Genomic DNA, 25,699 nt, shown 5'->3' on the forward strand with positions numbered 1-25,699 from the left:
AAGTATCTCTGGACAGACCTTTGCATTCTTAAAAACAAATCACCAAACATGATGTCAGAATGTTTATTGTTACTTTCCTGGGAACATATTCTTAGCGTCTGGGTTTGATCTTCTAGTCCAATGGTTCTAAGGCCCCAGCTTCAGAGGTCTCACTTTCTAGGACCTAGGAAATGCAGTCCTGGCTTTTTAGTTTTAGTTCAATATTACTCTTGCCTCCATTCTCATCTTTGAATTTTCTCTGGAGCTCAAAGTGAATTATAAATATTGAGGAAGATTTGTTTCCATCAAATCTTCACTCAATGACTGAATTTCTTCCTTTACATTCAAATAGATGAATTATTTGCTTTACTATCTGAATTCTGGAGATAATCCCTGTAGTTTAGAGACAGGAGTGAGCAGAGAAGATTTTTACATATTACCTTTCTTACTTTCCCTTAGCTATTGATGTCCCCAAATACAACGAATAAAGAATTAATGAAGGAAAAAGCAAAATATTATCTTTTATATCTTTCCCTCCCGGGTGATATAAAAATATGAGTCCTAAAATTGTTCATACTCAAACTACCACAGCCAGATGAATACTGCAACTTACATTGAAGCACTGATCCTCTTCATTCTTTTCTGCATGTAACAAACTACTTTCTCTGGCTGTCATTAAATTAGCTAAATTTCATATTTTTGGGGCAAATGAGAGTTAAGCCCCCCAAAATGTTCAACCTGGCTTCAAAAACTGGTACATTATATTCATCAGTATGGTTCAAAACGTGGGTTTGACAACAGTTCACAAACAAATGGAGGGGGGGGGGGAGTTAACAAATGTGTTTAGGGTTCCATTTGCACAGCAAGATAGCTAGTCCAGGAAAAGCAGAAATGCCACCTCCAATAGCCATCTCCAACAGCCACCTTGTTCTTTGTTGCCCCAGTGCTTTTCTCAAAACCTTTCACCAGCTATAGATGCAAGTCTAGAGGAATACATGGCTTTGATCATTTGTATACATTTTATTAAAAGTTTTAAAGGGAACATACTGTATAAAGTAACACAAACTCATGCAGAAATAAAGAAAACAAAGGAAGAAAAAGAGAAAGAAAAGTGCAGAAAGAAAAGATAAAAAGAAATAGAAACTTCCAGTTTCCTTTGCAGCAAATGTAAGTACGATTACAAAATTATTTCTTACTCTATGATTACAAAAAAGGCTCACTTTTTCTGTTATCCATTTTTTTCTAATCATCAAAACCACAAATCATAAGTGCATTTTTTTCTGTTTCATGCAAAAAGTCTATAAGGGGTTTCCAGTCAGCCATAAATGTAGATATTGCTTTTTCTCAATCAAAGAAATCAATTTAGCCATCTCTGCAAGTTCCATCATCTTCACCAACCATTCCTCCATTGTAGGTTTTGCTGAACTTTTCCACTTTTGAGCATCTAGTAATCTTGCTGCAGTTGTCATATATAAGAACAAAGTTTCATGTTTTTCTTCTAGCTGTCTGTCCATTAATCCTAAAAGAAAAGTCTCTGGTTTCAATTGTACATTAGTCTTTAAAATCTTCTGAATTAATGTATTTATTTGTATCCAAAAGTTTTTGGCTTTTTTACGCATATGGCTTTGATAGTTTGGAGCTATGCTGGACTTCTCCAACAAGCCTCTGCTGCCAGCCCTTTAGCACATGCAAACTCTTTACAACACACTGACTAGGCCCATGGAAAGGGTGAACAGGGAGGGAACCCTGATGAGTTTGAATGCTCCCTATGGCAGGGGGCAATCAGGTGGCCAGATTGTTCCTGCAGGTCTAGATTTGAGAAGAGCCATTTTAGAGCCACCATTCAGGCTAAGGAGGCAGAATGGGGGAGCTACAACCCTAACCCTAACCCTGATTGTGTTTGTTCAGCTTTTGCCTCCAATACCAAAAGACTTGGAAGTTTGACCAGTGGCGGTGGGGATCGGGGATGTGTGGATTAAGGAGTCATCCTTGGAACCTGAAACATCTCTTTGAAAAGTGGTCTCTCTGTAATGGAGAGCTAATTCTTCTGATGTGCTGATCTACAGTGTCCAGCATCCTTTGTCCTTGGCTGGATTGGCTAGAGCTGTTAGGAGTTGCAGTTCAGGAACATCAGGCAGACCACCAATGTTAAAATTTGAGATGGCCAGGCAGGCTGGCTGACTGAAGGTGGGAGACTCTTTTTGTGTCCAACTATCCCCACAGTAAAAAGTTAAGAGTTGGTCCTATCCTGTTCTGATGTGTTCTCAAGCAATGGAGGGAGTAGAGAAGCCCTTAACACAAATGCATATTCCAGGCTTTCTGGGAGCAGGAAGCATCCACCAGCCTTGGCTCCTGAAAAGGCAACTCAGAGAGTTTCTTTGTTGGTGTAGGTGCTGATTTTGTTGATAAAGATGTTTCATGCTAGGAAAGTGAAGCTTGGAGGCTGCAGGGGAAACCCAGGTCCTTAGGTTCTGTAATGGTTGTAGCTTTTGTTTGAGAACTGGCTAACATCTATTTTGGAGCTCCCCAGAATGAGTGGATTCTGGATTTTTTGTTTTTGTTTTGCTTGTGGGGTGGGGTGGATATAAAGAGTAAAACGAGTATGTTAAACCTTGCAAATACTAAAACATCCATTACATGCTTTAACACTCTTGAAAGTTCTTCCCAAAGCAGGGCCTCTATATTAGCCCCTCTATGGTGAGCACTGCATATGCACCTTTTGGCATTTCTTGGCTGTAAGACTAAGAGTGGCAACCTGATTAATATTTAGCAGAAATATAAAGGGCAAAATATATTCAAAGAATGGTAGACTCACAGGTCATAAAAAGCAATCATAGCTGGTCAGAGGGTTTGGGGGAATCCAACATTTCCTAAATAGTCAGGTGATATTTTTATACCTTTTGCAGAGTACTTCCAGTTCTCTACTGAACAGCTGTCATCTGCTGGCTTGTCCAAACACAGCAGAGAAGAAAGCCTGGAAGTGCTGTTACAGAGCTCCAGCTTTAGGTATGCAAACCTCATGACATGGATGCACAAAGCTGGACTGCTGTCAGAATTCACTCCTGTTCTGCCTGGACAAACCAGCAACAAAGTCGGGATTTTCTGTAGCTGCTGCTATAAAAAGCAAGTATTGTTTCAAAACAAATGGGACACAAGAAGTGAGAGTTGGTGTTTCAAAAATAAAATCTAGATTATTTATTCATTCAGTTTATTAGCTGCCTCAATTGCTGAAGCAAATTAAAGGTAAGAAGCAAGACAAGCATAACCCAGCAAACAATACAGTAAAATATAAACTACCCATGCTGGAAAGCAACAAAACAAAGCAATATATACCCAGCAGGGTCATAAATCACTCTATTCCAGAACCTCTGAAAAAAGTCTTCAAAGCTTTCCTAAAGGATAACAGTATTGGAGCTGGGCAGACTTCAGGGAGGAGCCTGTTCCAAAGAGCAGGGGTAGCCATAAAGGAGGCTGGGGTCTCACAAGATGCCCCTGCTTGCTGTTGGAACTTAGGGCATGTTGACCCTGCCAGATCTTACTGAATGGGCAGAAATAATTGGAGAAAGATGGTCCTATGGGTATCCAAGCCACAAGTCATGAAGGGCTTTAAGGGTGACAACCAGCATCTTGAAATGCACCCCAACCAACCAGTTACCAATGCAGCTTGCAAAGTAGAAGTGTCACATGGGCAAAATGAGACAGCCCTATAATTACCCATGTTGCTACATTTCATACCAGCTGAAGCTTCTGAGATGCCTTCAAGGGCAGCCCCATATAGAGTGTATTGCAGAAGCCCAAACAAGGTGATTAAGGCATGAATGACCATGAGAAGGAGCTCCCACTCCAGAAACAGTAATAATTGGCATACCATACTGTGCAAAGGCTGTCTTGGCCACAGTTTAAACTTTCTCTTCAAGCAAAAACTAGGATTCCAGGAAGGCCACCAATTTATGCATGCTTAATCCTTCCCATTAAGAAATATTTTATTTTGATTATTTAATGGTTTATTTCCAATGAAAACAATTCATTTTATACAGTTGCAAGATTCCATCATTGTTTTATTTGATATATATCTGGCAGTCCCCTACCCTCTTAATCTTCTGGCAGGCCAGGAAAAAGCTGGCTCTTTCCCCGAGTGCTGGGATAGGGTGAGGCTGGAGCCTGAAGATAGTGGTGTCAGCTACATGGAAGGAGACTGGTTGTTGCATCAGGTTTTTGTTCTTGCTTTTTGCCTTTATTGTTTTAATGACATTTGATTTTATACAACTGTTGTGAACCACCCAGAGCTGTGTTTCTTATGATGTGCTGCCATATAAGTCTTTTAAATAAAAATAAAATCAATATATTAAGCCATATTTTTTGACATTCCAACCAGGTACTTAGATATGGTTCTTGAAAGGAAAGCTAGCTAGAATAATACACAAAACACTGATTTTCTTTTGACCTCCCATAATAAGATAATCATACTTGTAGTGGAAGTTTTGCCTTCTCGGTTTCTAAAATCTGAGCTAATTTTCACCCACCCAGAAATTTAACAAATAAGCCATTATATTTTTCTCACCTGTAATCATTATGTAACCTATGGCAAACATTCCTTTTTCTTCTCTTTCTGTTGTAATCTATTGATAAAACAATAAAGTTAGGTTTTTTGATTTTGTTATGCTGCTTAGTCTATCTAATACTTAATGATAAAAGCTTCTTGGGAGAAATAAGTGCTTGATAAGTTTTGTATTTCATCACACAAAAAGGGATTTGATAACGTTCTAAGAGTTAGTGTCCTAATAATTCCCAGCAAGGAAGCAAACACATTGAAGAAGAATGTCTCTGATAATCCCCAGTCATATTTTATGAGTTCGCATCAGACAGATTTCCTTTTATTTTAGCCATGCTATAAGTGAAAACCATATTATTCTGTTACCAGGCCAGTTCTAAAAGATGGTTATGCTGAATGCCTTTAGATCAAGATGCTGACTTTTTAATGTGTAGTTGTTGGAGAGATTAGGGATGGCATCCACAATAAAGTTGGAGGGCGAGGTCAGGGAACATCACTGCTAAAATATAGTCACAAACCTGGTGTCTAGTCAATGCTTAGGCTCTGTTGTTGAGGGATTCTTCTATGAGTCTTACTGAATTGCTTCTGACTTCAATCACTGTGAAGATGGTTGGGATTAGGGTAGGAAATGGTTTTAAAAGCAGTTAGTAAATTTAAGATCATTTGGCGGAAATAGTTCAGGGAAACTAAGTCAGGATTTAATCTATGAAAATCCCTCAAATATTTTTGAACTTAGAATAAAGTAAAGAGTATAGCAACAATAGTAAAGGAAAATAAAAGAATGTGAAGACAAACTTGGGTTTGTTTTACAACAAAAACTGACAAGGAAAGAATGAAACTAAACTGTGCAGTGGTTCTCCATCCACCGCTTGTGAGGAGAACCATTGCATTTCATGACTGTGCAAGTTCTGAAGTTGCACAAGGCAAACTGGTATACAGAAAATTTCCCACAAATGTTCAAATGCATGTATAGTAAGCTTTTGTATGGTGAAGATATGGGCCTTTTAAAAATATTCCTGATGGATGGGCAAATTATATTGTCCTGACATGTTGGTTTATCTGAAGACAGAATGAGGAGAAGCCTGCTTCAGCATAATAGGGCTTTTACATCAAAGCCTTCCTACAGGTAAAAAAGACTGCAGAAGACATAAATGTGTTCACACATGAACATTTTAAAAGCACCTTCATTCTTCGCAGCAACGGTTGGCGTGATGGGAAATCAGCCAGTTGTTTATAAAGGGAGCCCCAGGCACTCAAGTGCAACTGTGTTGCTGTGAACTGAGCTATTATGGTTTGCATCCAGATAAAAGATGAAAGATTACATAAGCTTGTCACTCACTGAAATCAAACAGGGTGATGACCTCACTGCTCTGCTCTGCTCTGCTTCTACTCCCACCATTGCATATCTGCCCTTGATCCAGAATTCCTGACTGTTTTGAGGAACAAATCTGAGAAGAAAGGATGGTGTGGTGGGAGGAAAGCAAGTTAAACGGTTGCTGTAATTTAATCAGCATGAAGTCAGGTCTGGAACATCTGAAGCACATTGAGAATAGACTGATCACACCTGAAGGAAACAGCTCTCATGAGATAAACTTTGCTCATTTTAGAGCAGCGTATATGAGCCATGCTTTTAGGATAATAATCTACTGTAGGTAATCTTCAGTCTGACACTGAATAGCCAGATGAAGACGTTACATTGCTGTATCCTCAGTCAGATTTTCCTGGGCAACAGTGACAAAATGCCAGTTCAGAAGGCTTTCAGCTCTGATTTAGTAAGAGCCGAAAAAATCACAAGTTTTTTCTACTAATCTCTCTACTTTTGGAAACATCTAGTTATTTCCATGTTGGTACTCTGTTCATCTCTCCAGGCCACTGACCTGGAAAAGTGCTGGTAAATCACATCACATAGTACAGTCTGATAACCACAGCTCTGTTAAGTAACAATCTATTAACATTTAAACTAAGAAATAGAGAAACGGTGGACAGACTAACTTATACAACTAACTTCCTTGACAGACTTGGTCAAGGGGAAAGACATAATAATCATAGCTATTCACTATCTGTGGCAGGTTGAATTAGGAAACTCGGCATCCATGATGATAATTTTAGAAACTGTAATGAAATTAGAGTACTCTTGTCAAGAAGGTCATCTATGTTGATGGGGGAAAAATAATACTCAAAAAATGTTAAGCTTTCTAATTTCTGAAGAAAGATACTGGAACTATCTAGCTAAATCCCTCAGTAATAGGGGTAAAGTACAGTAAAAAAAAAAAAGTCAAGATGGTGCAATTCACACTGCCTGTTTTTATGGGTGTTTTGTGTGTGTGTGTGTGTGTGTGTGTGCAATACACATAAAATGGGCAGAGCTTCATTTGCAACATTACAGATTCCATCTTGCTTTTTTTTTTTTTTTAAACCATACCCTGTGAACACCCCTATTCAGCAATGTTATATACAGCAGTTTGTGTTCTTTGCTAGGGTGCTTCTATTGCCTTATTAAGAGATGCTTCACAATAGTTATCAGGGCTAATGTTATATAGTGGTTCCCTGACTGACATCTTTCCTGAAAAGTAAATCTTCAGGTCCATAGAGATAGCATTTAAAAAATTGCTTTGTAATACAATACAGTACAATACAGTATTGAAGAATCATGAAATTGAAGGTAAATGCAATAAAACTGACAGAATGATCCTATACTCTAGCAAAATTAGACAACAATATTGGAATTGTGCAGGGTTTCACTTTGGATTCCCCAAATGGGTTTTGGAGCATATGAGAGCACAAAAGTGAAATCTGTGATTTTTAAAGTCTGCAACTTTTCCTGGGACTGTGTAGCCGCTGTAGAGGATGTGCTGCCAAGCATCTTTTTGGAACTGAATCTGAAGTCCCATGCAGCCTAGCATGTGCAATTATGGGTGGAGAGGCAGTGAAGCTGAAACAATGATATAGAAATGTCATGGAACTGATGTAGCCTGGATATGATAGTGAATCCATGTCAGTCGGTGCTGGAAGGAACTAGTTTGTTTATGGCAAGGAGACATATTTCAGAACCACAGCCCATCCCTGTCCTCTACACAATAACAATGATCCACACCACTATTATTGCAGCTACTACAGTCACACAGACAACAACAATCCAGGACTATCTGTAGCCCAGATTGCCTTATGCCACTTATGTGCACACATATAATTTACTATATGGGCAAGAAACCAGAAGCCTATGAGCAAGATCTACAGTATCCCCTCAGTTGTCCTTCTCTGGCCTGCCTACTCTTGATCCGCTGGAGCCAAAACCCCATTACTCCTGTTCCATGCTCAACTGTTTCTGTTTCTTGATTGGCTGTGTAACAGGGTAGGAGATGACTTCTTCCTGTGATTTTCTATTTCCATTGGAGTTTTCCACACTGGGCCCTGAAAAAAGAAAACTTTTTTCCTTGGCATCCAGGAAAGAAATAGAAACCTGATGTGTGCATGGGTGAGAATGTATGTGTAGATGGATACATGTGAACAGATGTGTGAAGAAAAGCCTGCTTTGCAGCCTTCGTTGCCATGCAGTAGATAGAAATGTGTTACATAGTTGGATCCACAAGCAGCCTTGTGCCCTTGTATTCTATCTGCCTTCTGGCAGGGCATCTGCAGCAATGGCCACTGCCTTCAAAATGCCGGGCACAACCAGACAATCAAAGCCTCATCTCTTTTTAATATGTATTGCACACTTTGCACATGTGTAAAAAGGGGTCAGACTTTGATCAGCTGATTGCATCTTCGATTTTGAAGGTAGTGACTGTCACTGCGGTTGCCTCTGCCTCCTGGCCCATTTCACTGCCAGGAGCATCTCAGGAAATCAGAAAAGGAAACCTTATAGGGCCCTTAAGAGCTGTTGTATCTATGTCCTACCCTGTTTCCTAGTCTCATAAGTTAACAAAGGTCTCAAGAGGATCACTGTGGCTTCCCCTAGATTCCATAGTCTCTGAGAGTAAACCATCTTCATGGGTCTCTTGTAAGTTAATTGTAAACTGCCCCTCACAATATCCAGACATCTCCCTTGGGTCCTGAGGCAAGAACTAAATCAAGGGTATCCTCTGTCCTATTCATTGATCCCTGGCTATCACGGAGGGCACGAAATTCTAACCAGCACTATTAAGGGAGCCTTGGCATGAATGGTGAAAATTTCCAAAACTAGCATGCTGGAGTTCAATATTACTTAGCCAGCAAGGAAAGCAGGGTGGATGGTATGATAACAGCAATATCCCAGTTTGTCTTGTTGACTCAATCCCAGATAGCGCCTCCCCATTTTGAGAGGACAGTCAGATGATACTTCTGTGTCCTGCAGTGGCTCCTTCACCAACTCTCTATTTGTGACCTTGATATACAGTTAGTATTATTATTGTCCAATTTTGTATGCAATAATTTTCCCTTTCTCTCATATTAAACATTACAACTGCAACTTTGGAGGCTACACCAAAGGTTTTTGGGGGAAGGAAAAGAAGGAAAAAGGCACCTTACCACAAAGCCCCCCCCCCCCAAAAGGAAGAATAGGGATTTAAGTGGGAGTCTGGAAAGTAAATGCAGTGGCTTCCCTGGGAAGAAAGGCTGGAGGTTTATGTGGCTGAAAAGCAACTTTGGCGGGAAGAGCTGTGGGTATGTGGGAATAATTTTTTTTCCTTTTTAAATCATGTTCTCCTTCTCATTTAATGTGAGAATGGGGAATATGCTGTAAGGCGGGGAAAGCATATACAACATTAGAGGTGCAGTCAGAGGATTAAGGATGTAAGATCTGGTGTGAATCTACTCTCCTGATCCACCTGTGCACTTCTGGCATTACAGCAGCAACATTGTACTAAACGACACAGTTATGCTTCCAGAACTATACAGGGTTTTGGGGTGGTGTTTTTTTTTTTCCTGGCAACATTCAAATACTACAAGATACCAAAGTCAAGATATATACTGTGGTGGAAAAAATGTGCTGAAATCTGGCTTGCAATTTTTCAACAGTTTTCTTTGTCTGCAAAAGACTTCTACTGTACACCCTGAGAATAGGGATTTTCCCCCTACTTTGCTGGAGGTGATGTGCTGGAGCTAGTGCTGATTTTATTTTCTCTTCCATATCTTTCAGTGACTGCTATTCACATGTCCTCATCTGAAAAAGCTCAGCTGGAGTTTTCCTGTGATGTTTTCCCTTGGGATTTATTCTTAGAGTATTTGAGCATTTCTTTCAGATTTCTCTTGAAGGTGAGCTTCCTTTCTTGTTGGAGGTGGCAGAGACAGTCATTGTGCCTGTGTATTGTTGTCTATTACACATAATTTCCTCACTCTGAACTCTTGGCTGCTAACACCTTCCATAGGTCTTTTTCATACTGGGAAGATTACCTCTTGTGTTTTCACTTGGGAATTAATTGAAGCATAGGAAGTCATGGAGCTGGAGACCACTGGAGAAATTATTGTACAATGAACATTCATAAAAAGACAAGACATTCACACATACTCTTTGCTACAGTATTTCATAACTGAATAATTGCAAGAACACCTCACTGCACCTATGAGAATTTCTGTGAAGTTTTGTTTTCCTTTGAAAGGAATTTCAAAAGCAAATTCTCTTTCAAGAAGCTGAATGAAAACCTGTAAGGAAAAAATGCAGGACAAATGCCATTTCTTTCATGGGGCATTCATGAATTTCCCACCTGAATACGTATACTTGGTTCCAATGATAGATATAACCAGAACAGTACTTCCAACTGTACAAAGTAGGTAATTCCTTCTTTCTCCCATCCATGCTTCAGCTTCCTGTGCCATGTCCAAAGTTGGCACAAGAGTTGTTTTTTTCTGGTTGGAAACAACAAAAAAGGGTTATTTTTTATTGTAGTTCTTCACATCCTAGCTTTTGAGTTCAAATTATTATAATGAAATTTCCTAGCATCTACAAACATCTGATACCACCTTGTCACCTTCTAAAAAAGGGGGGAAATACTGTTTACCTATGTTTCTTTTTATTTGTTTATTTTTTGAGAACACTAACATGTGCTTTAGATATTTAAAGCTTGCTGAGTAATATTTTGAACTGGTGATTGTAAGGAAGACATCACAATTAACCTTTAAAATTGTAGCATACAACATTTTCAAGGGGAGTCACACAAAGAATCACTCTCAAATTACTAATCCCAGACTTATTTTACCAAGATCCACCTTCTTAAGGGTGACTTATTTACCCATTCAGAGTCTGGTGCCCCAAGAAGTGTTAGAACTGCGACTTTCAGAAGATACTGGATGGGAGTTCTGGAAAATGTTATTCTAGGCTGTAGAGAAGGCATTATATTGGGGAAGGCTGCTAGAAACTATCATGCAGGAGTAGGTACCACTCAATCTAATGGAATTCACTTCCATGAGAACATGATAAAATCATGCAGTTAGGCCTCCAAATATTAGGAATAAGCAGCAGTACTAAGAAAGTTGGATTAATTATAGCTAAGCTTGGGACACAGGATTTTCCTGTTTAGCATATGCTGTGTTACAGTTCAGTAAGAGCAGCCTTGTTAAATGTTTATATTAATGCTGGACTGAAATCTGCCTTGCAATTTCTCATTTTCTTCCCTTGTGAGAGACAAGATATATAAAATAAGCTAACAGAACTGCTCAGGAGTTTCGCTCATAAGAAGATATGCTTTATTTCATTAACTGTAACTAAAACGGGGCAACTGGGGATGTATTAGGATTAGGCACATGTCACTTCTGCCAGTTGAAATCTCCTTCTACCATATGAAACTACTTTTTGTGGGTGCAAGAGCCAAAAAACAAAAAGGGGGCAATGGAAGACCTAATCACATGATATACAAAAGCCAGCCAGACTAGAAAAATGCCCACAATGTTGGCACAAAGTTAGGCCAGGCTGAGAATAGTTGTAAAGGATTTCCAACATATTGAATTAATATTACGTGGAGCTCCACCTTGCAATTTCTCAGAGACTTTCTCTCCATGTGAAACCCTTTTTCTACCTTATTCTCAGAGTACTTGAGTATGTTCTTCACATTTATTTTGAGGTTGTTTTCTGTTACACATCTTTTCATTGTTCTGAAGTTTCCATGGTTGTTCACACTTTCTGACACAAATAAGCCCCATGGGAGGAGTCCTGTTAGGGTATTTGGGAGGATTTAATGAAAGAGTGGAAAGCCATGGAGGCTGCAGATCACTGAAGAGATGATTGTACAATGTCCTACATCAGGATGGCATATGTTGTTCTACAGTAGAAATTTTGCTCTAAAATCTGTATGTATTGCACACCAGCATCTATACTTCACTGTTGAACTAGTGAAACTAAGGCTTAAAAGCACCATGCTTTCCTATTAAAATTATCTCAGTTTTTTGCCCTTAAATTGCATTTAAGATACCCAGCCCAAGGCAGGGCTTTTAGCATAGCTTACCACTGAACTGTCCATCTGTGCACCACAGTTCAAACCAGAAAATCTCTGGAGTTATGACTCCTCATATACCTGAAGGGTTGTCTTATCCAAGACAGATGGTAGTCTTAGGTCTAATGGGTTTAAATTTCAAGAGAGAAGATTGTGGGGGATGTTAGAGAAACTTCTTAATAGTAAGTGCTGTTCAATAAAGGAATCGATTACTTGGAGGGGTGATGGACTGTCACTTCTTAAAGGTCTCCAAGAGAAGTTGGACAGCCATCTGCTGGGGATGAAAACTGATACCAGATGTTATCTAGAAATCTAATGCTAGCCTTTTCATCCATAGTCCCCCAGAATATGAGAACAGGTGTCAAATAAATCTAGTCCAGCCAGGTTACGCTTATTGAAACAGTATTGGGTAATAGGTACTAGTCATGATATCTTTCATATTTTATCTTGTTGTGGTATCCATTACTCGGAATGTTCAGTGTTCTTATGATGAGTAAGAAAGCTGCACTTCATTATATTTTTATTGGTTTCCTTAAAAGATATGCTACATTTTTATCTGTAGAAATAAAAGTGTATAGTTTTTGTACCAACTAAAAGTTTGGCTTGGGTCTAATTGGTGCTTTAGAAAATAATATGATTCACTGCAGACTAAATCAAAGGGTGCCTGTTTTAATGAGAACAACCCCTGTTCAATATATGATTTGTGTGTTTGACAGAAAAGAATGAACAAAACAACAAGTATACAACTTCTTACCCATTATATCAGATTAGAATTAAATGGGTAATACATATAACTCGGAGACAATGCAGCCTGCCCAATTACAAAAAAAAAAAAAAAAGATGTAGTTGCTTTGGAGCTGGGCTTCTCTAAATTTTGATTTTTTTAAAAAAAGAAAAGTGCCTGTAATTTTGATTTTTCTGGAGAAAAATCAGATAATTTACCCAAGACACTGTGATTGCAAAACTTCTGATAAAGGTCCCCTTTGATTAAAAAGTAGATCAATTGCTGTAACTCCTCTCCCTTACCCTTTCCAGCATTTTTTTTTCAGTTGAAAGTAGTGGTTGAAGGACCCATTGTAAGTCCCCATCATTCAGCGCTGTTGTAACTTTGAACAGTCGCTGAACGGTTGCTGAACGAGTCATTCAATGAGAACTACCTGTATTCAATGAGTTGCTGCCAGCACTTGAAAGGCAACCAGCATGTTTGAGTAAATAGCAGGAGGAGACATGTTTCTGCCGACAACAGTCTACATTTTCTTCAGTTGGAACAGGGTCATCCTCTGGAGACAAAATGCAGGGAGATTCAGGACCTGTCAAAGAATGAACTTTTTGTACAGTTTGTTACAACAATCTTTGATGATAAGTTTTAAAAGAGGTCAGACAAATTCAGGAGGAACAGAGTCATCACAGGCTGCATTCACACATAATTTCAAGCCATGATTTGTTTTAACCATTATTTGTTGAACAAAAAGTATTCCCTGGTTCACATACTGTGCTAAGCCATGAATTATATCTTATAAAACTCATTGGTTCAGCTCACACTAAACCAGAATCAAACAAAACACAAAAAATTGCTACTTGCTTTGACAGCTGTTTACTATATCTGGAATCATAGGCAGCATGTCTTAAATGCCAGTAGATGAGGAGCTTGAAGGAGAAGAGGACTATCACCCTCCTATCCTGTTTGTAAATTTCCTGAATGCGTCTGATCATCTACTATTTCAATACAGAAGGTCAACAAGCTACGCCTGATCCAGCAGAACATTTTTCTGAACTATTCCAGTTCAGACAATGAACATCTGCCTAGTCTTCAGTAAGTATATTCATCCCACGTTTAAATGCGTTCCATAGTATAAATGTAAAATAGACTGCAAAACAAAAAGGTACTTTTTTTTTGGTAAAGTGAGAAGGAAATAAAAAGGCTTTGGGTTTAACGACTGCTGATGGGAAACAGTACTGCAAATTTGGCACTGGCTTAGCAGTGAAGACCTTGATACTATGGTTTTCAAAATCCAAGATCCACTTTCAACTGCCAAGATAGTATGTAACATTGGGAACATTTAGTCCATATCTGCATTCCCCCGTCCCCTTTTCTGGCCTCTGATAACACATTGCAATTCAGTGAAAGGCTGAGATGAATAGGAGGAAAGGCCAAATGTAAGAAATCTTTGGTATTCAGCCCCCCGTGTAGCAGATAAGATGTCCTTCCAAATTCACTTAGAGTTTTATCAGTAGGCTCAAGGTTCTGGTGTCAGCAAAGCCACTACAATCAACAGAGACTATTTGTTCACATTCCTAAAGCTGAATGGTTTTAAGTATTTAATTAGTTCAGGTTTCCATCTTAATTTCATTCCCATTATTCTCATAAGTGAGGTTGTCCTAGTGTTCATTGATTACAGTAGTATTACTGAAAAATATTCACTGCAAACATCAAACTAATCAACTGTGCACAACTCTAAAACACGTGGACTCAAACACATGACTTCTTTCAATATGGCTGCTGTGCTCCACTATTAGCAGCAATTGCTGAATGGGTTCTATGAAAGCTCTTTGCATGGATTGACTGATAATGCAGTCAGACAAAGCTGGGCCTTCCAGGGTTGTGCTCAGAGTCAGTCTTTATAAGCCCCATGAACTACTTGGTTAGCCCTGTAACAGCAGAATCATCATTCAAAAGAAAGCATGGAGGAAAGTATTAGTATATGCTATAGGGGTATTCATTGAATCATAGAATTATAGGTTGGAAAGACCTTGGAGATCTTTCAGTTCAACCTCCTGCCCAGTACAAGGATACTCAGACAATCCCAGATAAATGGCTGTCCAATCTTCTTGAAAATCTTCAGTGATGGAGCATCTACAACATCAGGAGGCAGGCTGTTCCACTGCTTAATAACGCTCATGGTCATGGTTATTTCAAGTTTAGATTGCTGTCTGTAAAGCTTCCACCTACTGGTTCTTATCTTTATATATATAAAGACATATATAATTTTAATAAGAATTTTGATTATAATAATAAAATCTAATACAAACTAAACTTAGAAAAAGAAAAGAGAATAGGAAGAGAAAGTTAAAGTGCAAGAAAAAAGAAAAGGAAGAGAGAATAAAGAGAAAACTAAGCATATAATAAAGAGAAAAGAAATATATAAAGAAGTAACTTCCAACTTTCACAAGTGTAAACAAATGTAGTTTGTAACTCCTCTAAGGTTACAAACATTTAGCTCTTCATCCCATATCCCATCTCTTATCTATAAACAAATCCATAAAACATCATCTTTTCAGTCCTGGCATCAGAAGAAAGTCCATAAAGGGTTGAATATCTTATTTCAACCTTGATCAGATCAACCAAATTTATATTTCTTCCTTTTACTTCTAACAGTCTTAATCTTTAGTTCATTCAAATATTGTGGTAGGATCCGATTCTCTTCATTTCTTCTTTGTTCCATTGCACAGAGTTCTTCAAGGCTTTAACAAGCCTCTTTTATAAATCCAATAGGAAAAAATTATCCAGGTCACTCTCTTGGTTTGTCATTTGTATTTCCCTTGTGAATTTTAAAACTGTGGTGGATTGCAGGAGAGAGCAAGGTTATCAGGAAGGAGGGGGTGCATTCCAGGAAGGGTAGAGAGACAAGAGACAACACAGTCTGGAGCAGAAGCGTGGGAAGTGTAAGAAGTTTAGAATCTAGAATCTTCCTAGAATCTCCCAGGATATATCCACTAGTTGCAATAGTACAGATTTAGTCTGGCAAGAACTTGTCTATATGGTATAAGCAATGAAAGAACTGAACTCAATTGTACTGTTTCCCTGTTGTTCTTGGACTAGGTCTGACAAAAACCTCAGCCAGTTTCTTTTGTAGATCCAGCAGAACATCCTTTTCTAAGCCATTCTCTTGGCCTATCAGTTGTAAATCCACTTTCAATACTATCTCTATCTTGTCAGATAAAATTCGTTCTACACCTATCATTTCTTCAATAACGTCTTTTGGACATAGTCTATCCATAAAAGCAGACATCATTACTGACATTGTTGATATTGTGGTTACTATTTTCTGATTCCATTCATTCTTCAAAAGTCTCCTTCAATATTTTCATTGTTATAATGTTTTGCAACATTTTACAGGCCTGTAAATGTTTCCTCTACCTAAAAACTTTAGTCCCCTCTAGTGTCCAGTTTTTGAAATCATGAAATTGCTTATCTTTGTTGTGTCTTATAAAAACAAAACAGGATCTATTTCCCATGAGAAGCTGTTTGTTCGTTATAATTAATTCCACAATCTGATTGTAAAAGTTTCAATATTCCAATTTTATCTGGACCATTTATAACTTTTTAAGATCAAAATATTATTTAGCTTTTTGCTGTTTATTTCAGATTCTTTAAATTCTTAAACTTATGATGAAAGTTTTCTTTCATTCAGGATTGAAGGAAGACTCATCTGGCATTTTCAAACTTGTCATTTTGAAGGTCTCTAATAGCTTAGAAGTAGTTAATGAGCAATTTCTGAAAGTGATTAGAAAGTGAGGTTTGCGAATTTAGTGTCCTTTAAAAGTCTCCACCATGGTTGTGAACAAGATGGCTAATCCCATTATCAAGATGGCTTATCCTATCATTTCCCAGTGCTCAAACCCACAGAAAACTTTCCTCACAAGAAGCAGCCGTCCGGAGCACATGTAGGTGATCTCTGACCCTCTCCTTAGCCAGAGAGGTTCCAAGGAACTGGTCTACTCACCAGTGGTCAGTGCCAAAGCAGAGCCATTTTCAGTTCAGCATACCTCCCCAAGAAGCCCACCCATTGGTTCTTGTCTTAACCCCATTTGTTATGGACACTAAATCCACACTCTCAGCTCTGTAAGTTCCCTTCATGTGTTGGAAAACTACTATCATGTCTCCATTCACTGTAGCCTTCTCCGCTTTAAGCTAAGTTTGTTTACCTTACCAAGTTTATTTACCTGCTCCTTGTAGGATTTAGTCTCCAAGCCCCTTACCATCACTCATCTCTGCAGAAGTGTTTACTGGAGAGCTAAACAATAATTATGGCCATTATTACTTTGCCCAAAGTTAACTGAACTCTCTCTCTCTCTCTCTCTCTCTCTCTCTCTCTCTCACACACACACACACACACACACACACACATATATATATATATATATATATATGAATGGTAAGGTGGTGGGAAATCAATTTCAATACCCCTGCTGTTGGCATATAGTAATGGTTCTTTCAGAGTTGTATCTATGCTACAATTTATAATTGCTGCTCCTAGCCTGCAGCTTCAAAAGAGTAAATGAAGTTCCCAATACCTTGATGAAGTGAAAAATATTGGACTGGCTGACTACCGTGTTTATACGCAAGAAATGAACCAAGAGAGATGATCACGCTGCATGGCTATGATACACACATAAATTATTTGGATATTTCTCTCTATAGTTTTGTGTATATGTCTTTTTGCATAAGATTTTTTTCCTCCTGTATTGCAAGTTTTCAAGCTGCATATAACCCACTAGGCAGAAGTTATGTTTGCCTCAAGTAAGCATATATTAATTGAAGACATTGGAGTAGAGATCAGTGCAAATATATTTTTGTATGTGACTGAAACATTTTCTGTTCATACTGTTTATTGGGCTGCAGCGGAACTGAGAACACAGAACTGCAAGCAGTGATCAGACCCCATTTAGCCATTTGGGGGCCAAGAGAGATCCCCCTGAATATAACTGACAAGGTAATTAATATAGTTCCCTGACATTTGGAGGCAGAAAAATACCACATCTGTACACTAAAATAGACATAATAATTATTTTATATAGTTTAAAAATCATATGTGCCTCCAATTTAGGGAAAAATATAAAAGTCCTGGCTGCATCCATGTGCTGTCCACAACCCACTTTACACCAGTGCTTTGTCCACTACATCCCTTGTCTGCACAAAAACATACTAAGTGTGAACACTCAGTCACTCACCTAGCCCTGATGTGGGGTAATCATAAGCTGGAGAAGATAGTCTTGCTGGTAAACTCTCCAGGATAATTGTAGCCCTATTAGCTGCTTACACAGACATGTTCCACAGAAGATTCCCAATTGCTCCATACATCCCTCATGTGAAAGTAACTCAGTAATTCTTAAGATTCATGCCTGAATGCATCTCATGACATGAGATGTCTATGTGTGAAAGAGTTCGTTAAAAACAAACAAAAATCAGTGATTAAAAGAAAAATCCAAGAAACATAGGAAGTCAGAAGATTTGTCACTTTTAAAATAAAAAACTAGGATTCATGTTATGCAGAGATTAAACTATTTTAAGCAGCATTCCAAGGAGAGTCTGTTTTGTTAAAATGCATATATAAAGTATAGAAGTTAACCACTTTCTTAACATCAGCATACCATTCATACATTTGACAACGTATAGAACTTTGATGCACTAATTTTTATACAGTATTTTTAAAAAACCATACACATATACAAAAAAAAAAAAAATCCACCCCTCAAAGCAAATTGGCCCCAAAGGCATGGTTTGGCAAATAATTTATTCTGCTAAATTATTTGATTTGGGGTTTTTTTGCGGGGGGGCAGCATTAACAGCTCTTGGCTAACCAGATGCAGACAGAGGTATAGTGTCAAGATAATGGGAGGTAATTGTTCCATTCTATGCTGCAGTGGTCAGACTGTTCCTGGAATACTGTGCTCAGTTCTGGTCTCTGCAATACAGGAAGAATCCTGGAGAAGTGAAAAGAATGTGGAGAAGATCAACAAAGATGGTGAGGGGCTTGGAGGCTACATCCTATGAAGAATGTAGTTATGTTAAAGGAACTGGGTATGTTTAGCCTGAAGAAGAAAAAGCTAAGGGGAGATATAGTAGCAGTCCCCTAGTACTTGAAGGGCTGTCTCAGGGAAGAGGGTGTGGATTTATTCTCTATAGTGCCCAAAGGTAGGACAAGAACCAATAGGTTGAAGCTTTCCAGGGGGTGATAAAAACTCAAATAAGGGGGAATTTCCTGTCCATGATAGCTATTAAGCAGTGAAACAGCCTGCCTCCTGGAGTCATGGGTGCTCCATCATTGGATGTTTTCAAGCAAATGTTTGACAGCTGTGTTACTAGGATAGTATGAGGAATCCTGCACTGGGCATGAGGCTGGACTAGAATGCCTTCAAGGTTCCTTCCAACTCTAAGATACTATGATTCTATAACATGTACAAGAATTTAAATTTTAGGTTTATGAGGCCCTCTTCCCTTTCTACATGACATGTTTAAGACTGATGAAAGCTGAGCTTCCTTATAAGCTGTGCTAAAAAACATTGGGAAGCAATCCAAATAATAAACCTCAAAGGTTGCTTTAAAACTGTAAGTATTGGCAAGACTGTTCATTCATCCACCCATTCAAGCAGTTTCTTGGTTTCTTTCACCCCAAATGGGGTTTTCTTGGAGCTGCTTTGACCCATATGACATTTCAGCTCTCTGTATTTCACAGCGACCACCAACATTGATGTCAGAATTATTTAGGAACCACAGCTGACATTAACTAGTCACACCCCTATTCCTTAAGGCATAGAGCTTTTTATTTATTTGATTTGTACTAAGAGAATGTTGTCATTATTAAAAAGTTTTTAGTTGTCCAAGACTAGAGATTTGGGTGGTTCCATATTTCAAAACTCAGAAACTGCTCTGGGATTATATTAAATGCTCACTATGTATTTCCTGAACTCTCTGTATTTAATTTCTGTATTCTGTATGCCTCCTCTCATCCATACAGACATACTTTTAACTAGGGGCATTCATGCATCTCCTGAAAGTGGATTGTAGTCCATGATATCTTAAACACTGGTTCTCCAATGAATACATCATTTAATTTTTTAAAGATAGGAAGGAAGGAAGGAAGGAAGGAAGGAAGGAAGGAAGGAAGGAAGGAAGGAAGGAAGGAAGGAAGGAAGGAAGGAAGGATGCAAGGAAGAGCTTTATTTCCCAGGATGTGTTTGAGGCCTGTATATGTTCATTCTTAAGAAATAAAAATGATTGATGATTGCAGTCCAGTGCTCTGTCTAGAAAGGTAGTCGTCTGCCTAGAAGTGATAGAAATAAACTGAGATGATAGGAAACATTAAAAGAGGCCATTCTGTCTTCTGTTAAATGAGTGTTTTATAACTAACAGTGCCCACCATGGCAGCCATTTTGTGGAGTTATGCTAATAAAATTCCAATTTGTGTCTACTAGTCCAAGTTGTGTTGACTATAGGAATAATCTTCATCCAATTCTAAACAAGCACAAGCTTCCTGTAGGACAGGGTGTAACCTCTAGAGCTCTAGTGACTCAAAAGCTTCTCTAGAAGTTACCATCAGACTGGAATTCTTAGAAGCATATTAACTGCATTTAACTTCTGCAATGTTTAATTTATTTGCAATCAGTGATTAATTGATGAAATTAATTATGAAAATAATGACTGCATAAACAAGCATTCTGAATTATGATACTGATCAAGTTGAAGAAATTAAATGGTGGAAGTCAGGGCAAATTATTGCAACAATTACTGAAAACAGTTGAAATGAAATAGACAAAGATTCTGAGTAGCACAGGAATATGTTCTTATTTCTGTTTTCTTCTCTCTAAAGCAAAAGTGCTTTGAACAGACAAAAATAAAATAACACTCTTACATATGCATATTGCTTCAGAGCTACTGGGTTCTGATAACTTTTAATAATGTTTATCATTAATTTGGTGTTTTTAATTGTTTGACAGATGTTACTGCTCAATATCAGGGAGTCTGCATTGTTAATTAAATAATAATTCCATCGGATTCATGTCTCCCCAAAATCTACCCCCATTGAATTCAATGGGACTTATTTTCAGGTAAAAACTATAGTCCTACAAACCTTTAATTTTAATCAAAACTAGATTTTTCCCCCATCTCTTAAATTTCTTCCTCATATTTTAAAAATTAAAAAAAGAGCATGAAGTAGTATTTCTCGTCAAGTAGATGATCTGGTTTTATGCATATCTACTGAGAAGTTAGTTCTATGGAGCTCAATGGGATTTACTCCTGAGTCACTGGGTATTACGGTTATAACTCTAAAAATTAGCAACTGAAAGAAGGAGAAAGAAAGAGAGAAGAAGAAAAAATATGCTGGCTAGATGGGCCTTAAACTAGTTCACTGACATAACAACTTGGGTGGCATGAAGTTCCTCTAAAATGCCCAGGAACATTTTCTCCTTTCTTTTGTCAAAATATCTGGAATCTAACATGTAATATTCAGAAAACCACATATTACAAAACAACTGAACAGAGAAACAAAGCCACACAAACCAACGAAAAAGGTCAAAGCACTATTAATATTATGAAAAAAAAAGACATTGCAGGTTATGCAGTACTTCAAAGTGAATTATCTTTATTATAGTATATTCAAACAATGCGATTTATTGTGCAACACAGTCTGTCTGACAGAGAAGAAGAAATAAAAATGAGATATGAAGAACATTAAAAGGAAAAGAAACCCCCACACACACAGTTTATTACCACTACTTGTACTTTCCCCCCATTTTCTTTGCTTTTTATTTTTAAAAAGTAACTGTTCATATCTCAAGGATTTGGGAGTAGCAACTGGTGTAAATGTACTTTACACCAAAGACACAATGGGTCCTATTCAATGCTTTAAGCATTTATCTCCACACTTAGTTAGACTACAAAATTTTATGTAGGAAATTCCAGAATACTGAAGGTATCTTTTGTGATCATTGTAATTGGCTCTACCCACCATAAGACAGATTCAGCAGAATTTACCATTTATGATAGAGATAAAAAGGGTAATAAATCTGTGGGTCTCAAGTATGCGGGGCTCTCTGACTAATTTCAAAAACTCAGTGTAAGCAATCAGTTGTGACTTCCTGAATATCTGCTGGTAGCTTAAGTGAGTATAACACAACTAAAAGAATATGGATTGAAGATGGAACAGTCTATTGAATTCCTCTTTGAACGCTGAGTAAAAAAAGATTCATGTTGTGTTCATATGTTGGAAGTAGCTTGCAGATGGATCCCTTATTATCAGTAAATAATTACGGAAGCCACTGCTATATTTAAAGCTTTTCTGATGGTACAATATGGCATGAATTGAAAAGACTGAGTGTTCTGGTAGTTGGAGAACTCACCTTTGAAGAGCTGAACTGGATGCTGTAAAATAACCATATTCTATTTATGAATGTACTATTAATTTATGGGCTTGATGTTTAAACTCTGATAGAAGCTCTTCTGTATTTTGATCTCTCATACGCCTTGAAAACATCCAGTTGCTGAAAAAAATTCTCTTTAAAGAAGGGTTTGATTCTTCTGATGCTCAATTTTTTTAGTGTTTTTGCCTGGATGCTATTCTTGGTTTAATTTTTTAAATGACTGGTCTTTGTAAATCTTATATATTTATATTTTATAATCAGGTTTGAGTAGAGCTACCATATCTTAATTGTAAAAATCTGGATGACCACTAGATGGCAGCAAATACAGCTTTCTATATTTCTTTGCTGCCAACTAATGGCTATTTGGGTTTTAGCAGTCCAGATCTGAAATAGCTGTAAGTTTGTATGGAGAAGAAAATGGGGGGCGGGGGAGGTCCAAATCCCCCCATTTTCTTGACATGACAAGTCAACAGGCATGAACAACCTGCTTATAGCCTGCAAACCCCAGATCGAAATTGCTGAAAATATTTTTGAATTTTTTAGGAAATGTACCCTAAAAATATAGTCTAAGCCCGAAGTATTCTTAATATAGTTATACAATTAAAAAAAAAGTGGGGGGGGGAGACAAGTTATACCACTCAAACTGAGGGGAAAAAAAATAGAACAAAAGTTTCAGTGCAGGAAATTGTGGGAAAGCTGCCTATATCTGCAACGCGGCGTGCTTGCTTAGGAGCAAATGTGAAGATATCAGACCTGGGCTGCAAAAATCTGGATGACTAGATGAAAACTAAGAGCTAGCTACAAAAATGGGAACAGCTGACAAGATATTCTTGGCACAGTTACCCAAGTTTAAAATGATGTGTGAACACAAAGTTATGGTTGTGACTATCTAAAAAATGCCTTTGGCTTTCTTTTCTTTTCTTTTCTTTCTTTTCTTTTTTTTGTCTTTTTAGACAGATGAAAAATAAAATGACTGTACAGGACAGTGACCAGCTGCTGGAGGTGAAGGAGCACACCAGCTGGGGCTGCCAGTAGATAGGAACAAAGTGCTGGAGACCCCCTGCTCTGACGGGCTTAAGAAAGCGGAGGTCGGAAAACAGCCGTTTTGGATCAAAGCTGGGAAACAAAAGGGTTTGTGCAGGGCATTTATGACCTGCGAATGGGAGGACAACATTATCTGATCCTGCAGTCAAGAACTGGTGGGTGTCCACTGGCAATGGACCACTGCAGAAAGCAGAAAGTGCAGATGTGCCCTAGGGAGATGAGGCTGATTGCACATGTTTGCACCACCACCACCACAGCATATTGTATGAAGCATCTACTGGTTTGAATATATGAGCTAAGCAAACTTACTAAAAGATATGAAGTAAAAACACAGGCTAGAGTTTCTTTCATTAATGAAAGAAACTATTCCATTAGGCTGTTCCCTCTCCCAGTTAAAGTATTGAAGTGGGACATGGGAGACCCAGGTTCAGGTCTCCTATCGGCATGGAAGCTCACGTGCAGACTCTGGGTCAGTAACTCTCCCTCAGTCCAACCTACCTCACAGAATTGCTGCACTGGGGTAAAATAGAGATCCCCACATACAGTAAGCTGCCTTATGCTCTGGGAAGAAAGGTGTGGTATAAATCGGGGGGGGGGGGAAATCAACAAATATAAAATGTCTTTTTATAAATGATTCCTTTCCACGTCGAGCCAGCATGAGGGAATGCTGCCAAGACAGCTTTGAGCACCTGAAGTTTGGAGATCATTTATTAAGCAGAATCAAAAACAAAGTAGAATATGATTTTTCTTCTAGTTTAAGAGCTAATCACTTCACAGCTAAAATGATTTTAACCACTAATCTTAAATAATATTATGAAAAAATGTCTCTATAATGAAAATGTTTTATAAGATTAAGAAATGAACAAAAATTGCACAAGCTTTTATTGGCTTTTATTGTTTTTCCTGTCCAAGGTAAATAGTATTCAGGATTATGAGTTTTAACCATTAATGTAATGCAATTTTTATATCAAAAGCAGAGTAATACTGGGATTAAAAAGTGAAAGTAAACAGGAGTGTTTTGTTCTGTTTTCTCAGCTTTTTGAAAAACCTTTAACCTGGGTTAAAATCCCTTTAAACTTACTTATTTTCATTTGGTTTTTCCTCTATATGGTAGATGTGTTCTACTTTATTCAAACTATTTGAACTGTGTAATTCCTTCCTATGTTCCTAAATCGTTTGGGGCGGGATCTATTTCTGCCTAAGTATATGGGTTTGTATTGCTCTCCGCATTAGTCATATAAATGATGTGAGTTCACTTGAAAAGAAATTTAATGCTTTAGGGCAGAGTGTGCATTTGACAGCAGATGGAAGGATCTGTCCCCACCCCTATTACTGTATGTATGTAGATGAATATATGTGATGAGGCTACACATAGACAAATATGTAGGTCTGCAAGATGGGTCAGGTGATCTCACCAAGTTCTGTACATCAGGAGACAGGTCTTAGCGCAGAATTTAGGGCAGCAGTGGTCCTAACTAGTCTGGGACCTTCTGACTAGGCCTCTGATCTACACTCTTGAGGACACCCATGCAGTTCATGATAATGATGAAGGTGGAGAGATGCTGAGGTACTCACTTGGAAGGGACAGTGTCTTGGAAATGAAGATTGGCAGCCAGATCAATGTTTTCATTTATATTGATTAATTTATTGTTTATTAATGTAGGTCTCTTCAAAAGTAACACTTGTTGTTTTTGAGTCTGATTATTTTTGCATCTTGAACACTTACTAGTTTTCCTGGTGTACTGACTCTTTGCTGCTTTGATAATGACCTTCAGTTCCTGCTTTCACCCTCTGGTACCAAGATTACAACTCAGTATTAGATCTTGGATTGTATTAGTGCACTTTTGCTATCTCATTTCCAACCATTGACCTAGAGCAGGACCCTGGATAGGTGAGCAGTAGATTCAGAATGTATGGAAAGGGTGGGAAATGACAGTTGGTGCTATAGGCTAACAGAGGCCTCTGCAGCAAAGCCAAGGAGTCAAAACAGGCAAGCAACATCTGATGCAAAGTCACCCTTATGTAAGGGGTGGGGCTTGCATAATGGCACTGCATGCTCTAAATACATGACCAGATGCCATGGCCTCTCCTTCCATTCCCTGGCCTACTTAATTAATGAATGGGCTGCATTACGAGCTGTTATTATTGTTGGTCGCACAGTCAGCCAGATGTTTACACTGGATTTGGCCTTTTTATCCACCTATTGAGTCCTTCCCTAGGACCTGGGAAAGGCAGATGTTGCTGTCTGACAGTGTAAATGGTATCGTCACAGGATGTAAGCTGTTCCAAGTATTATTATTATTTTGCAAAAGTTCTCCCTTCTTTATATCCTCACAACAATCTTGGGTTGGGAGAGTGTGACTAGATGAACTTCCATGATGGAGGATAGATTTGAACGTGGCCATATTGGGATAGGGCAGCGCTTCAGAGTAGGAAAGAGTGGCCCCTCTTGCAAAGCCTCCATCCTCTCCTTTAGTTATGCCTTCACTCAGTGGCAGAAAGACTGTATGAAGAGCTGGAGAAATTTTACCTGATGATGGCTCCCAACTTTTGTCTGAGTAGAGGAAAAAAATGCCCC

General features: G+C 38.3%; 1 long non-coding RNA gene across 1 annotated transcript in view; it reads left to right on the forward strand.

Annotated features, from left to right (window-relative positions):
• LOC148213754 (uncharacterized) overlaps window positions 1-25,312 on the forward strand; it is a 48,662-nt gene extending 23,350 nt beyond the window's left edge. Inside the window, exons 5-7 of the long non-coding RNA XR_015793711.1 lie at window positions 9,648-9,763; window positions 13,550-13,747; window positions 23,031-25,312. This is a non-coding gene — a long non-coding RNA (uncharacterized LOC148213754). The remainder of the gene's footprint in view (window positions 1-9,647; window positions 9,764-13,549; window positions 13,748-23,030) is intronic.
• The last annotated feature ends 387 nt before the right edge of the window (window positions 25,313-25,699 follow it).

The sequence above is a fragment of the Python bivittatus genome, unplaced genomic scaffold (assembly GCF_059951505.1).
Source record: "Python bivittatus isolate LINGU-HERP-01145 unplaced genomic scaffold, Pbiv_v1 ctg000850_np1212, whole genome shotgun sequence".
Taxonomy (NCBI): domain Eukaryota; kingdom Metazoa; phylum Chordata; class Lepidosauria; order Squamata; family Pythonidae; genus Python; species Python bivittatus.